Genomic DNA, 16,375 nt, shown 5'->3' on the forward strand with positions numbered 1-16,375 from the left:
TTTCTGTGCATGTTCCTGCTGCTAGACAACTCCCAGCTAAGTTGGACTTTAGTCCTTGTTTGTTTTTGCATTTTGTTCCAGTTCACAGCTGTAGTTTCGTTTCTGTGTCTGGAAAGCTCTTGTGATCTGAAATTGCCACTCTGATGTTATGAGTTAATACTAGAGTCTTAAAGTAATTTCAGGATGGTGTTTTGATAGGGTTTTCAGCTGACCATGAAAGTGCCCTTTCTGTCTTCCTGCTATCTAGTAAGTGGACCTCAATTTTGCTAAACCTATTTTCATACTACGTTTGTCATTTCATCTAAAATCACCGCCAATATTTGTGGGGGCCTCTGTCTGCCTTTCGGGGAAATTTCTCTAGAGGTGAGCCAGGACTATATTTTCCTCTGCCAGGATTAGTTAGTCCTCCGGCCGGCGCTGGGCGTCTAGGGATAAAACGCAGGCTACGCTACCCGGCTACTGTTAGTTGTGCGGCAGGTTTAGTTCATGGTCAGTTTAGTTTCCATCCTTCCAAGAGCTAGTTCTTATGTTTGCTGGGCTATGTTCTCTTGCCATTGAGAACCATAACAGTTTGACCGGCCCCAAAGGGTTAAATTAATTGACAGAGAAAGGAGAGAAAAGAGAAGTCTGCTGAAGATTTTTTTTTTTTTTTTTTTTTCCCTTCAGTTCTGAGTGTGCTTGTAATTGAATCTCTTGCAAGTCTGCCTATATTGCAGCCTTTCTCTCTCTCTCTCCTTCTAATCCTGGAATGGCTCTGTGTTCACCTGTTTAAAATGGATATTCAGAGTTTAGCTGCAGGTTTGAATAATCTCACCACGAAAGTTCAAAATTTACAAGATTTTGTTGTTCATGTTCCTATATCTGAACCTAGAATTCCTTTGCCTGAATTTTTCTCGGGGAATAGATCTTGCTTTCAAAATTTCAAAAATAATTGCAAGTTGTTTTTGTCCCTGAAATCTCGCTCTGCTGGAGATCCTGCTCAGCAGGTCAGGATTGTGATTTCCTTGCTCCGGGGCGACCCTCAGGATTGGGCTTTTGCATTGGCTCCAGGGGATCCTGCGTTGCTCAATGTGGATGCGTTTTTTCTGGCCTTGGGGTTGCTTTATGAGGAACCTCAGTTAGAACTTCAGGCGGAAAAGGCCTTGATGTCCCTATCTCAGGGGCAAGACGAAGCTGAAATATACTGCCAGAAATTCCGTAAATGGGCTGTGCTTACTCAGTGGAATGAGTGCGCCCTGGCGACGAATTTCAGAGAGGGTCTCTCTGATGCCATTAAGGATGTTATGGTGGGGTTCCCTGTGCCTGCGGGTCTGAATGAGTCCATGACAATGGCTATCCAGATCGATAGGCGTCTGCGGGAGCGCAAACCTGTGCACCATTTGGCGGTGTCTACTGAGAAGACGCCAGAGAATATGCAATGTGATAGAATTCTGTCCAGAAGTGAACGGCAGAATTTTAGACGAAAAAATGGGTTGTGCTTCTATTGCGGTGATTCAACTCATGTTATATCAGCATGCTCTAAGCGTACTAAGAAGCTTGATAAGTCTGTTTCAATTGGCACTTTACAGTCTAAGTTTATTCTATCTGTGACCCTGATTTGTTCTTTATCATCTATTACCGCGGATGCCTATGTCGACTCTGGCGCCGCTTTGAGTCTTATGGATTGGTCCTTTGCCAAACGCTGTGGGTATGATTTGGAGCCTCTTGAAACTCCTATACCCCTGAAGGGGATTGACTCCACCCCATTGGCTAGCAATAAACCACAATACTGGACACAAGTAACTATGCGGATTAATCCGGATCACCAGGAGATTATTCGCTTTCTTGTGCTGTATAACCTACATGATGTGTTGGTGCTTGGATTGCCATGGCTGCAATCTCATAACCCAGTCCTTGACTGGAAAGCTATGTCTGTGTTAAGCTGGGGATGTAAGGGGACGCATGGGGACATACCGGTGGTTTCCATTTCATCATCTATTCCCTCTGAGATTCCTGAATTCTTGACTGAATATCGTGACGTTTTTGAAGAACCTAAGCTTGGTTCATTACCTCCGCACCGGGAGTGCGATTGTGCCATAGATTTGATTCCGGGTAGTAAATACCCTAAGGGTCGTTTATTTAATCTGTCTGTGCCTGAACATGCTGCTATGCGAGAATATATAAAGGAGTCCTTGGAAAAGGGACATATTCGTTCTTCGTCATCTCCCTTAGGAGCCGGTTTTTTCTTTGTGGCTAAGAAAGATGGCTCTTTGAGGCCGTGCATTGATTATCGGCTTTTGAATAAAATCACGGTTAAATATCAATATCCGTTGCCACTGCTGACTGATTTGTTTGCTCGCATAAAGGGGGCCAAGTGGTTCTCTAAGATAGATCTCCGTGGGGCGTATAATTTGGTGCGAATTAAGCAGGGGGATGAGTGGAAAACCGCATTTAATATGCCCGAGGGCCACTTTGAGTATTTGGTGATGCCTTTGGGTCTTTCAAATGCCCCTTCAGTCTTTCAGTCCTTTATGCATGACATTTTCCGTGATTATTTGGATAAATTTATGATTGTGTATCTGGATGATATTTTGATTTTTTCGGATGACTGGGACTCTCATGTCCAGCAGGTCAGGAGGGTTTTTCAGGTTTTGCGGTCTAATTCCTTGTGTGTGAAGGGTTCTAAGTGCGTTTTTGGGGTTCAAAAGATTTCCTTTTTGGGATATATTTTTTCCCCCTCTTCCATCGAGATGGATCCTGTCAAGGTTCAGGCTATTTGTGATTGGACGCAACCCTCTTCTCTTAAGAGTCTTCAGAAGTTTTTGGGCTTTGCTAACTTTTATCGTCGATTTATTGCTGGTTTTTCTGATGTTGTTAAACCATTGACTGATTTGACTAAGAAGGGTGCTGATGTTGCTGATTGGTCCCCTGCTGCTGTGGAGGCCTTTCGGGAGCTTAAGCGCCGCTTTTCTTCCGCCCCTGTGTTGCATCAGCCTGATGTTGCTCTTCCTTTTCAGGTTGAGGTCGACGCTTCTGAAATCGGAGCTGGGGCGGTTTTGTCGCAGAGAAGTTCCGATTGCTCCGTGATGAGACCTTGTGCTTTTTTCTCGCGTAAATTTTCGCCCGCCGAGCGGAATTATGATGTTGGGAATCGGGAGCTTTTGGCCATGAAGTGGGCTTTTGAGGAGTGGCGTCATTGGCTTGAGGGGGCTAGACATCAGGTGGTAGTATTGACTGACCACAAAAATCTAATTTATCTTGAGTCCGCCAGACGCCTGAATCCTAGACAGGCGCGCTGGTCGTTGTTTTTCTCTCGGTTTAATTTTGTGGTGTCCTACCTGCCGGGTTCTAAGAATGTTAAGGCGGATGCCCTTTCTAGGAGTTTTGAGCCTGACTCCCCTGGTAATTCTGAACCTACAGGTATCCTTAAGGATGGAGTGATATTGTCTGCCGTTTCTCCAGACCTGCGGCGGGCCTTGCAGGAGTTTCAGGCGGATAGACCTGATCGTTGCCCACCTGGTAGACTGTTTGTTCCTGATGATTGGACCAGTAAAGTCATTTCTGAGGTTCATTCTTCTGCGTTGGCAGGTCATCCTGGAATCTTTGGTACCAGGGATTTGGTGGCAAGGTCCTTCTGGTGGCCTTCCCTGTCTCGAGATGTGCGAGGCTTCGTGCAGTCTTGTGACGTTTGTGCTCGGGCCAAGCCTTGTTGTTCTCGGGCTAGTGGATTGTTGTTGCCCTTGCCTATCCCGAAGAGGCCCTGGATGCACATCTCGATGGATTTTATTTCGGATCTTCCTGTTTCTCAGAAGATGTCTGTCATCTGGGTGGTGTGTGATCGTTTCTCTAAGATGGTCCATTTGGTTCCCCTGCCTAGGTTGCCTTCTTCTTCCGAGTTGGTTCCTCTGTTTTTTCAAAATGTGGTCCGTTTGCATGGTATTCCGGAGAATATCGTTTCTGACAGAGGTACCCAATTCGTGTCTAGATTTTGGCGAGCATTTTGTGCTAGGATGGGCATAGATTTGTCTTTCTCGTCTGCTTTCCATCCTCAGACTAATGGCCAGACCGAGAGGACGAATCAGACCTTGGAGACATATTTGAGGTGTTTTGTGTCTGCAGATCAGGATGATTGGGTTGCTTTTTTGCCTTTAGCGGAGTTTGCCCTCAATAATCGGGCCAGCTCTGCCACCTTGGTGTCTCCCTTTTTCTGTAATTCGGGGTTTCATCCTCGATTTTCTTCTGGTCAGGTGGAATCTTCGGATTGTCCTGGAGTGGATGCTGTGGTGGAGAGGTTGCATCAGATTTGGGGGCAGGTAGTGGACAATTTGAAGTTGTCCCAGGAGAAGACTCAGCTTTTTGCCAACCGCCGGCGTCGGGTTGGTCCTCGGCTTTGTGTTGGGGACTTGGTGTGGTTGTCTTCTCGTTTTGTCCCTATGAGGGTTTCTTCTCCCAAGTTTAAGCCTCGGTTCATCGGCCCGTACAAGATATTGGAGATTCTTAACCCTGTGTCCTTCCGTTTGGACCTCCCTGCATCTTTTTCTATTCATAATGTTTTTCATCGGTCATTATTGCGCAGGTATGAGGTACCGGTTGTGCCTTCCGTTGAGCCTCCTGCTCCGGTGTTGGTTGAGAGCGAGTTGGAGTACGTTGTGGAAAAAATCTTGGACTCCCGTGTTTCCAGACGGAAACTCCAGTATCTGGTCAAATGGAAGGGATACGGTCAGGAGGATAATTCTTGGGTGACTGCCTCTGATGTTCATGCCTCCGATTTGGTCCGTGCCTTTCATAGGGCTCATCCTGATCGCCCTTGTGGTTCTGGTGAGGGTTCGGTGCCCCCTCCTTGAGGGGGGGGTACTGTTGTGAAATTGGATTTTGGGCTCCCCCGGTGGCCACTGGTGGAATTGAACTGGTGTGCATCATCCTCTCTGTTCACCTGTTTCCATCAGGATGTGGGAGTCGCTATTTAGCCTTGCTCCTCTGTCACTTCCATGCCGGTCAACATTGTAATCAGAAGCCTTTCTGTGCATGTTCCTGCTGCTAGACAACTCCCAGCTAAGTTGGACTTTAGTCCTTGTTTGTTTTTGCATTTTGTTCCAGTTCACAGCTGTAGTTTCGTTTCTGTGTCTGGAAAGCTCTTGTGATCTGAAATTGCCACTCTGATGTTATGAGTTAATACTAGAGTCTTAAAGTAATTTCAGGATGGTGTTTTGATAGGGTTTTCAGCTGACCATGAAAGTGCCCTTTCTGTCTTCCTGCTATCTAGTAAGCGGACCTCAATTTTGCTAAACCTATTTTCATACTACGTTTGTCATTTCATCTAAAATCACCGCCAATATTTGTGGGGGCCTCTGTCTGCCTTTCGGGGAAATTTCTCTAGAGGTGAGTGTTGTGAATTTGCTTTTTGCTCCCTCTAGTGGTTACTAGTTTTTTGACTCTGGTTTTTCTGTCATTCCTTTTATCCGCACCTGGGTCGTTAGTTAGGGGTGTTGCTATATAAGCTCCCTGGACCTTCAGTTCAATGCCTGGCAACGTAGTTATCAGAGCTAGTCTGCTGTGCTCTTGTCTACTGATCCTGGTTCCAGTTATATCAGCTAAGTCTGCCTTTTGCTTTTTGCTATTTGTTTTGGTTTTGTATTTTTGTCCAGCTTGTTCCAAATCTATATCCTGACCTTTGCTGGAAGCTCTAGGGGGCTGGTGTTCTCCCCCCGGACCGTTAGACGGTTCGGGGGTTCTTGAATTTCCAGTGTGGATTTTGATAGGGTTTTTGTTGACCATATAAGTTACCTTTCTTTATTCTGCTATCAGTAAGCGGGCCTCTCTGTGCTAAACCTGGTTCATTTCTGTGTTTGTCATTTCCTCTTACCTCACCGTCATTATTTGTGGGGGGCTTCTATCCAGCTTTGGGGTCCCCTTCTCTGGAGGCAAGAAAGGTCTTTGTTTTCCTCTACTAGGGGTAGCTAGATTCTCCGGCTGGCGCGTGTCATCTAGAATCAACGTAGGAATGATCCCCGGCTACTTCTAGTGTTGGCGTTAGGAGTAGATATATGGTCAACCCAGTTACCACTTCCCTATGAGCTGGATTTTTGTATTCTGCAGACTTCCACGTTCCTCTGAGACCCTCGCCATTGGGGTCATAACAGTTTGCCAGGCCAGTATTAAATGTTTAATGCATTGCAGAAGAGGGATTATAAGAAAGAAGATTCTGAGTTTTTTTTTTGTTTTTTTTTTCTTTCTTCTTCCCCTTTACCTCAGAGTGGCTATGCTTGCTGCAGACATGAATGTCCAGACCTTGATTACAAGTGTGGACCAGCTGGCTACTCGTGTGCAGGGCATACAAGACTATGTTATCAGAAATCCTAGGTCAGAACCTAAAATACCGATTCCTGAACTGTTTTCCGGAGACAGGTTTAAGTTTAGGAATTTCGTGAATAATTGTAAATTGTTTTTGTCCCTGAGACCCTGTTCATCTGGAGATTCTGCTCAGCAAGTAAAAATTGTTATTTCGTTCTTACGGGGCGACCCTCAGGATTGGGCTTTTTCGCTGGCGCCAGGAGATCCGGCATTGGCTGATCTTGATGCGTTTTTTCTGGCGCTCGGTTTACTTTATGAGGAACCCAATCTTGAGATTCAGGCAGAAAAGGCCTTGCTGGCTATGTCTCAGGGGCAGGACGAGGCTGAAGTGTATTGCCAAAAATTTCGGAAATGGTCCGTGCTGACACATTGGAACGAGTGTGCACTGGCCGCTAACTTTAGAAACGGCCTTTCTGAAGCCATTAAGAATGTTATGGTGGGTTTTCCCATTCCCACAGGTCTTAATGATACTATGGCACTGGCTATTCAGATTGACCGGCGGTTGCGGGAGCGCAAAACCGCAAATTCCCTCATGGTGTTGTCTGAACAGACACCTAATTCGGTGCAATGTGATAGAAAAACCGCAAATTCCCTCATGGTGTTGTCTGAACAGACACCTGATTTAATGCAATGTGATAGAATCCTGTCTAGAAATGAGCGGAAAATTCATAGACGCCGGAATGGCTTGTGCTACTACTGTGGTGATTCTACACATGTTATCTCAGCATGCTCTAAACGTATAGCTAAGGTTGTTAGTCCTGTCACCGTTGGTAATTTGCAACCTAAATTTATTCTGTCTGTAACTTTGATTTGCTCACTGTCATCTTATCCTGTCATGGCATTTGTAGATTCAGGTGCTGCCCTGAGTCTCATGGATCTCTCATTTGCTAAGCGCTGTGGTTTTACTCTTGAACCATTAGAAAATCCTATTCCTCTTAGGGGTATTGATGCTACACCATTGGCAGCAAATAAACCGCAGTATTGGACACAGGTTACCATGTGCATGACTCCTGAACACCGCGAGGTGATACGTTTCCTGGTTTTACATAAGATGCATGATTTGGTTGTTTTAGGGCTGCCATGGTTGCAGACCCATAATCCAGTCCTGGACTGGAAGGCTATGTCAGTCTCAAGTTGGGGCTGTCGTGGTATTCATGGGGATTCCCTGCCTGTGTCTATTGCTTCTTCTACGCCTTCGGAAGTTCCGGAGTATTTGTCTGATTATCAGGATGTCTTCAGTGAGTCTGAGTCCAGTGCACTGCCTCCTCATAGGGACTGTGACTGTGCGATAGATTTGATCCCAGGCAGTAAATTTCCTAAGGGAAGACTGTTTAATCTGTCGGTACCTGAACATACCGCTATGCGTTCATATATCAAGGAGTCTCTGGAGAAAGGACATATTCGTCCGTCTTCTTCCCCTCTTGGTGCGGGATTCTTTTTTGTGGCAAAAAAGGACGGATCTTTGAGACCTTGTATTGATTATCGGCTTTTAAATAAGATCACTGTCAAATTTCAGTATCCTTTACCGCTGTTGTCTGACTTGTTTGCCCGGATTAAGGGTGCCAAGTGGTTCACCAAGATAGACCTTCGTGGTGCGTACAACCTTGTGCGCATTAAGCAAGGTGATGAATGGAAAACCGCATTCAATACGCCCGAAGGTCATTTTGAGTACTTGGTGATGCCTTTTGGGCTCTCCAATGCGCCTTCAGTTTTTCAGTCCTTTATGCATGACATTTTCCGGAAGTATCTGGATAAATTTTTGATTGTTTATCTGGATGATATTTTGGTTTTTTCTGATAATTGGGATTCGCATGTGGAGCAGGTCAGGTTGGTCTTTAAAATTTTGCGTGAAAATTCTTTGTTTGTCAAGGGCTCAAAGTGTCTCTTTGGTGTACAGAAGGTTCCCTTTTTGGGGTTCATTTTTTCCCCTTCTGCTGTGGAGATGGACCCAGTCAAGGTCCGAGCTATTCTTGATTGGACTCAGCCCTCGTCAGTTAAGAGTCTTCAGAAGTTCTTGGGCTTCGCTAACTTCTACCGTCGTTTTATCGCTAATTTTTCTAGCATTGTGAAACCTTTGACGGATATGACCAAGAAGGGCTCCGATGTAGCTAACTGGGCTCCTGCTGCCGTGGAGGCTTTCCAGGAGTTGAAACGCCGGTTTACTTCGGCGCCTGTTTTGTGCCAGCCTGACGTCTCACTTCCCTTTCAGGTTGAGGTGGATGCTTCGGAGATTGGGGCAGGGGCCGTTTTGTCGCAGAGAGGCCCTGGTTGCTCTGTTATGAAACCTTGTGCCTTTTTCTCTAGGACGTTTTCGCCTGCCGAGCGAAATTATGATGTGGGCAATCGGGAGTTGTTGGCCATGAAATGGGCATTTGAGGAGTGGCGTCATTGGCTCGAGGGTGCTAAGCATCGTGTGGTGGTCTTGACTGATCACAAAAATCTGATGTATCTCGAGTCTGCTAAACGCCTTAATCCGAGACAGGCCCGCTGGTCATTGTTTTTCTCCCGCTTTGATTTTGTTGTCTCGTATTTACCAGGTTCAAAGAATGTGAAGGCCGATGCTCTTTCTAGGAGCTTTGTGCCTGATGCTCCTGGAGTCGCGGATCCTGTTGGTATTCTTAAAGATGGAGTTATCTTGTCAGCTATTTCTCCGGATCTGCGACGTGTGTTGCAGAGATTTCAGGCTGATAGGCCTGAGTCTTGTCCACCTGACAGACTGTTTGTCCCGGATAAGTGGACCAGCAGAGTCATTTCCGAGGTTCATTCCTCGGTATTGGCAGGTCACCCGGGTATTTTTGGCACCAGAGATCTGGTGGCCAGGTCCTTTTGGTGGCCTTCCTTGTCAAGGGATGTGCGGTCATTTGTGCAGTCCTGTGGGACTTGTGCTCGAGCTAAGCCTTGCTGTTCTCGTGCCAGCGGTTTGCTCTTGCCCTTGCCTGTCCCGAAGAGACCTTGGACACATATCTCCATGGATTTCATTTCTGATCTTCCGCTATCTCAGGGCATGTCCGTTATCTGGGTGATATGTGATCGCTTCTCTAAGATGGTCCATTTGGTTCCTTTGCCTAAGCTGCCTTCCTCTTCCGATCTGGTTCCTGTGTTTTTCCAGAACGTGGTTCGTTTGCACGGCATCCCTGAGAATATTGTGTCAGACAGAGGATCCCAGTTCGTTTCCAGGTTCTGGCGATCCTTTTGTAGTAGGATGGGCATTGATTTGTCGTTTTCGTCTGCTTTCCATCCTCAGACTAATGGACAGACGGAGCGAACCAATCAGACTTTGGAGGCTTATTTGAGGTGTTTTGTCTCTGCTGATCAGGACGATTGGGTGACATTCTTGCCGTTGGCTGAGTTTGCCCTTAATAATCGGGCTAGTTCCGCCACCTTGGTTTCGCCTTTTTTCTGCAACTCTGGTTTCCATCCTCGCTTTTCTTCGGGTCATGTGGAGCCTTCTGACTGTCCTGGGGTGGATTCTGTGGTGGATAGGTTGCAGCAGATCTGGAATCATGTGGTGGACAACTTGAAGTTGTCACAGGAGAAGGCTCAGCGCTTTGCCAACCGCCGCCGCGGTGTGGGTCCCCGACTACGCGTTGGGGATTTGGTATGGCTTTCTTCCCGCTTTGTTCCTATGAAGGTCTCCTCTCCCAAATTTAAACCTCGTTTTATTGGGCCTTACAAGATATTGGAAATCCTTAATCCTGTATCTTTTCGTCTGGATCTTCCTGTGTCGTTTGCTATTCACAATGTATTTCATAGGTCCTTGTTGCGGCGGTACATTGTGCCTGTAGTTCCTTCTGCTGAGCCTCCTGCTCCGGTGTTGGTTGAGGGCGAGTTGGAGTACGTGGTGGAGAAGATCTTGGATTCTCGCCTCTCCAGGCGGAGGCTTCAGTACCTGGTCAAGTGGAAGGGCTATGGTCAGGAGGATAATTCCTGGGTGGTCGCCTCTGATGTTCATGCGGCCGATTTAGTTCGCGCCTTTCATGCCGCTCATCCTGATCGCCCTGGTGGTCGTGGTGAGGGTTCGGTGACCCCTCACTAAGGGGGGGGTACTGTTGTGAATTTGCTTTTTGCTCCCTCTAGTGGTTACTAGTTTTTTGACTCTGGTTTTTCTGTCATTCCTTTTATCCGCACCTGGGTCGTTAGTTAGGGGTGTTGCTATATAAGCTCCCTGGACCTTCAGTTCAATGCCTGGCAACGTAGTTATCAGAGCTAGTCTGCTGTGCTCTTGTCTACTGATCCTGGTTCCAGTTATATCAGCTAAGTCTGCCTTTTGCTTTTTGCTATTTGTTTTGGTTTTGTATTTTTGTCCAGCTTGTTCCAAATCTATATCCTGACCTTTGCTGGAAGCTCTAGGGGGCTGGTGTTCTCCCCCCGGACCGTTAGACGGTTCGGGGGTTCTTGAATTTCCAGTGTGGATTTTGATAGGGTTTTTGTTGACCATATAAGTTACCTTTCTTTATTCTGCTATCAGTAAGCGGGCCTCTCTGTGCTAAACCTGGTTCATTTCTGTGTTTGTCATTTCCTCTTACCTCACCGTCATTATTTGTGGGGGGCTTCTATCCAGCTTTGGGGTCCCCTTCTCTGGAGGCAAGAAAGGTCTTTGTTTTCCTCTACTAGGGGTAGCTAGATTCTCCGGCTGGCGCGTGTCATCTAGAATCAACGTAGGAATGATCCCCGGCTACTTCTAGTGTTGGCGTTAGGAGTAGATATATGGTCAACCCAGTTACCACTTCCCTATGAGCTGGATTTTTGTATTCTGCAGACTTCCACGTTCCTCTGAGACCCTCGCCATTGGGGTCATAACAGTGAGCCAGGACTATATTTTCCTCTGCCAGGATTAGTTAGTCCTCCGGCCGGCGCTGGGCGTCTAGGGATAAAACGCAGGCTACGCTACCCGGCTACTGTTAGTTGTGCGGCAGGTTTAGTTCATGGTCAGTTTAGTTTCCATCCTTCCAAGAGCTAGTTCTTATGTTTGCTGGGCTATGTTCTCTTGCCATTGAGAACCATAACAGTGGTGCCTGTGGTTCCTTCTGTTGAGCCTCCTGCTCCAGTGCTGGTTGAGGGAGAATTGGAATACGTGGTGGAGAAGATCTTGGATTCTCGTATTTCAAGACGGAGGCTTCAGTATTTGGTTAAGTGGAAGGGCTATGGTCAGGAGGATAATTCCTGGGTTGTCGCCTCTGATGTTCATGCGGCCAATTTGATTCGTGCCTTCCATGTGGCTCACCCTGATGGGGGTTCTGGTGAGGGTTCGGTGACCCCTCCTCAAGGGGGGGGTACTGTTGTGAACTCTGTTTCCGGGCTCCCTCCTGTGGTCATGAGTGGTACTGTGTGAGTTCTCTCTTTGGGCTCCCCCTGGTGGCTCTTTTTGTTATTTTGCAGGTTCTGGCTGGGATCAGCTGTCTCGTCATCTGCTAGTTAGGTTTCCTATTTAATCCACCTGGTCCTTCATTCCTTGCCTGTTGTCATTGTATTCAATGCTATTCTGATTGCTCCTGTCTACATCCGTTATCAGTCTCTCCAAGAGAAGCTAAGTTTTGTTTGCTTATTTTTGCTCATCTGTGTTCAAGATGTTTCCTAGTATATGATGGGTTTTGTCCAGCTTGCTAATATGTGATTTCCCTGTTTGCTGGTGCTCTGGGGTGCTGAGTTGCTTCCCCCACATTGTTAGTTGGTGTGGGGGTTCTCGCATTCTCTGCGTGGATATTTTTGCATAGGGTTTTTTACTGACCGCACAGATCCCTTGCTATTTTCTGCTATCTAGCGTTAGCAGGCCTCATTTGCTTAACCTGTTTCATCTCTGCGTTTGTCTTTTCCTCTTAACTCACCGTTATTATTTGTGGGGGGCTTCTATATCTCTGGGGTTATTTCTCTGAGGCAAGTGAGGTCTTTACTTTCTCTTTAGGGGTAGTCAGTTTCTCAGGCCGTGAAGAGACGTCTAGGATTTCAGGAAACGTTCCACGGCTACCTTTAGTGTGTGCGGTTAGGATCAGGTTTTGCGGTCAGTCCAGTTACCACATCCCCAGAGCTCGTCCTATTATCTTCTACTTGCTGGTTAGATTTGTGATCCTAAGCCACTGAGGATCATAACACGGTTGGAAACCGACTCCATGAGGATGGCCTGAGTGCCCGATGTCCACAGATGGGGGTTGTGCTCACAGCCCAACACCCTGCAGGATGCTTGGCATTTGCCACTGAGCACCAGGAATGGCAAATTCGCCACTGGCGCCCTGTGCTCTTCACAGATGAAAGCAGGTTCACACTGAACATGTGACAGAGTCTGGAGACACTGTGGAGAGCGATCTGCCTGCAACATCCTTCAGCATGACCGGTTTGGCAGTGGGTCAGTAATGGTATGGGGTGGCATTTCTTTGGAGGGCCACACAGCCCTCCATGTGCTCGCCAGAGGTAGCCTGACTGCCATTAGGTACCGAGAAGAGATCCTCAGACCCCTTGTGAGACCATATGCTGGTGCGGTTGGCCCTAGGTTCCTCCTAATGCAGGACAATGCCAGACCTCATGTAGCTGGAGTCTGTCAGCAGTTCCTGCAAGATGAAGGCATTGAAGCTATGGGCTGGCCCGCCCGTTCCCCAAATCTGAATCCGATTGAACACATCTGGGACATCATGTCTCGCACCATCCACCAATGTTACGTTGCACACAGACTGTTCAGGAGTTGGCGGATGCTTTAGTCCAGGTCTGGGAGGAGATCCCTCAGGAAACCATCCGCTGCCTCATCGGGAGCATGCCCAGGCATTGTAGGGAGGCCATACAGGCACGTGGAGGCCACACACACTACTGAGCATCATTTCCTTGTCTTGAGGCATTTCCACTGAAGTTGGAGCATCCTGTAACTTCATTTTCCACTCATGATTTTGAGCATCATTCCAACTGCAGATAATAATGGGATATTAGTTGTGATTTACATTGATCATTTTTAGGTTTTATTGTTCTCCACACATTCGATTATGTAATGAATTAAGATTTACAACTGGAATATTTCATTCAGTGAAATCTAGTGTGTGGGATTTTAGTGTTCACTTTATTTTTTTGAGCAGTGTATATACCTACTGAAATACATATTCAGTTTATATACAGTATGCTCACATATGCACTACATGCATATATATATATCATAGGAGAAACGACTAAAAACCCAGATATGGTTAAAATTATTTTTTTATTGGTTATTATTAATAAATCAATATAAAATTGGAGCAGGTGGAAACAAAAACACAGAACAGAGGGACGCATACAACTTAAGTGAAGCGATGGCCGGGGGACCACCACGGTGCAGGAAGACTACTGTACACAAGATGAGGTGCAAACAACAAAGGGTAGATTTATTGGGAGGCAAGGAACGAAGTGAATGAGAAAGATGCAAACAGGGGTATACAATGGCAAAAGACAATTTGCAAGAGTAATAAACTTTATCTTTTCCGTAAAATAGCAGGATGCTCCAACTATTACAGACTTAAAATATGTCTAACAAGCAAATGTAAACAATAAACGAGTGATGATGCTACTCTACGTATAACCTCCCTGGCCTTTACTAAGCAGGCCACTCGGCTCCCGTATACTGACTATTGAAGCCTACACTAGGCCCTAACAGGTGCACCAAACAGGAACAAACTCACGGTGATGTTGGAGAATCAGGTCCAGTCCCAGGGGGGCCCCCAACAGTCTAATGTGGTGGTGTGCACGGCTTTCTGTCAGCTCTGTGAAGCGTGGTCTTCTCCTTGCTTCTGGATCCTAGGGATGCTCCTGGAAACTGTAAATCCCTTTCTCTGTATCTTCGTGGCTCTCTTGCAGCTATATCAGGACACAGTTCTTCTCTCTTTCAGCTATCAGCACAAAAAGTCCTCTCTGCAGCAGCCTCAGCTCACACACGCTGCTCCAGCTCCTCACCTGCACTCTGCACAGACTAGTTCATTACAACGATTAGCAGAAACAGAACATTCCATCACACCAGACAAGGGGGTGCAGCTTCTTAAAGTGACAGCGTGTTCCTTACTGTCCATAACAGCACCACCCTCTTACATAAGGACCAGCTAAATGTAAATAAATCAAATAGAAAAATATATATATGCACATATGCGCAACCAACTCAATAATGCTACAAAAAAGTAATAGTTGATATATATGTGGTACTTAATATGGTACTTAGTGTAATATTATAGTAAAATTAAAACATATGCATAAGATGTAGTATAAACCCCATGACAGCAGGTAAAGGTTATTAAAATTGATATGAAAAAATAGTGGCAAAAAACAACTCCAAAAATTGAAGCAAAATAAAGAAATAATGATATACTCAAGTGAAGTGCATATGAAATAATATTATTAACATGGATATTCACATGGTGTGTACATATAATCTCATAATGCAAGTGATGAAATTATCAGTGTTGTCATCAGCTGAAAGTAAAAAATACCTGTGGAGTGGGTGACAAGATGACGAGCTGTCCAAAGGATGCGTCCACCCCGATGCGCGTTTCGGCCATTGTCTTTGTCAGGCATGATCCATTTTTGGATTCGTGGCAGCTCTGGTTCCACTCTGTTTTAAATGTAGCTTTTTTTCTTAAATGGACAAGCGGGGGTTAATGTCAGTTTTTTCCTTGCTGGCAATCTGCTGCAACTGCAGCGTGCTGGATCAGCTGATGTAGGTGGTGACAACTCCCACAATCTTTAAAATGGTCACTTGATGCATCAGCTGACTGTTGGTGATAGAGTTTGTCTATGAAGACCAGCCGTGCAGTTGCAGCTCTCTGGTGTCAGCTATATCTGGAGTTTTGGAGTCCTGTTTCTGTGTTATCTGCAGTTTGGTGCTTGGCAGCGAAGTCTGTAAGCTAAGTATTGTGTTTATTCCTTGTCCCTCTCTTGTTTGTCACTGTCTCCTGTGTTTGCTACCATTTGCAGTGGTGAGACTAGCGCTCTTGCTGACCAGTGCATTAGCCAGGGCAGTGTGAGGTGACAGTGAGGGACAAGGTTCCTGACGGCGGTGGGGAGAAGGACCCACTTAGGGCGTAAGGGGAGTGCAGAGACAGACTCAGGTTTGAGTTCAGGTGGTGACCATCCCTCATTCCCTATCGGTAGGGCCTTCCTCTTCCCTATACCATCCTGTTGTGTGTGTCGTGCCCTCCGATTACCGACCTATATTCTGGGACATTATCACCAACCCTACTTTTTTTTTCTGGTGAACCCATGGCTCAAGCTGAGGCTTTTGCTCAGCTGATCCAGACCCTCGCAGATGAGGTTAATGAGCTGCAGTGTCAGGTGGTGCAGCAGCTCCAGCAGGTGTCAGGGTTCTGGCTCTCGGCACAAGTGCAGACTCAAGTGTGACACGAGTCACTATAGTAAATAATAAGTCCCAAAAATGGAGCAAAAGTCTACAGTAACAAATAGTAATATAATACTACTTACTGGATTAGCAAAGGGAGGTCAAACGATCCGAGGTCAGGTCCAGGAACTTGCGCAGTTCAACAAGGGGCAGTCAGAGACGAAATCCAATTCACTAGCTGGGGTCAGGAAAACCAGAAAGGCAAATATAGTTTACAAGGAGCAGGCAAAAGAGATGTCAGGTTACAAGCAAAGCGCCAAGTCCAGGAAGGGAATAATGTCATACTGGGTCAGGCGCAGAGCACAGATAGATCAGACTTACACAGGCAGCAGCACGTGTACGATTGACACAAAGTGAAGAAGCTAGCATGCTTAAGTAGAAGACTAATCAAGGAAAGTGAGGACAGACGATGCAGCACAAACCCAGCACATCCCTTACACAAAGTAAGATATCAGACAGGAACAGAGTGGAGATCGTGACAGTACCCCCTCTTCAAGGGGGGCCACTGGACTTCCAGGTTTCTCAGGAAACCTTCGATGAAAGGCCTGGACCAACTGATCAGCCCTTACAGAATGAGCTGGAACCCAGAACCTTTCCTCAGGTCCATACCCCTTCCAATGTACCAGATATTGAAGGGAATTTTGGACCATTCGGGAATCAATGATCCTTTGTACCTCATATTCCAAGCTTCCCTCAATAGACACTGGA

Source organism: Ranitomeya variabilis, chromosome 1, assembly GCF_051348905.1.
Source record: "Ranitomeya variabilis isolate aRanVar5 chromosome 1, aRanVar5.hap1, whole genome shotgun sequence".
Lineage (NCBI taxonomy): Eukaryota > Metazoa > Chordata > Amphibia > Anura > Dendrobatidae > Ranitomeya > Ranitomeya variabilis.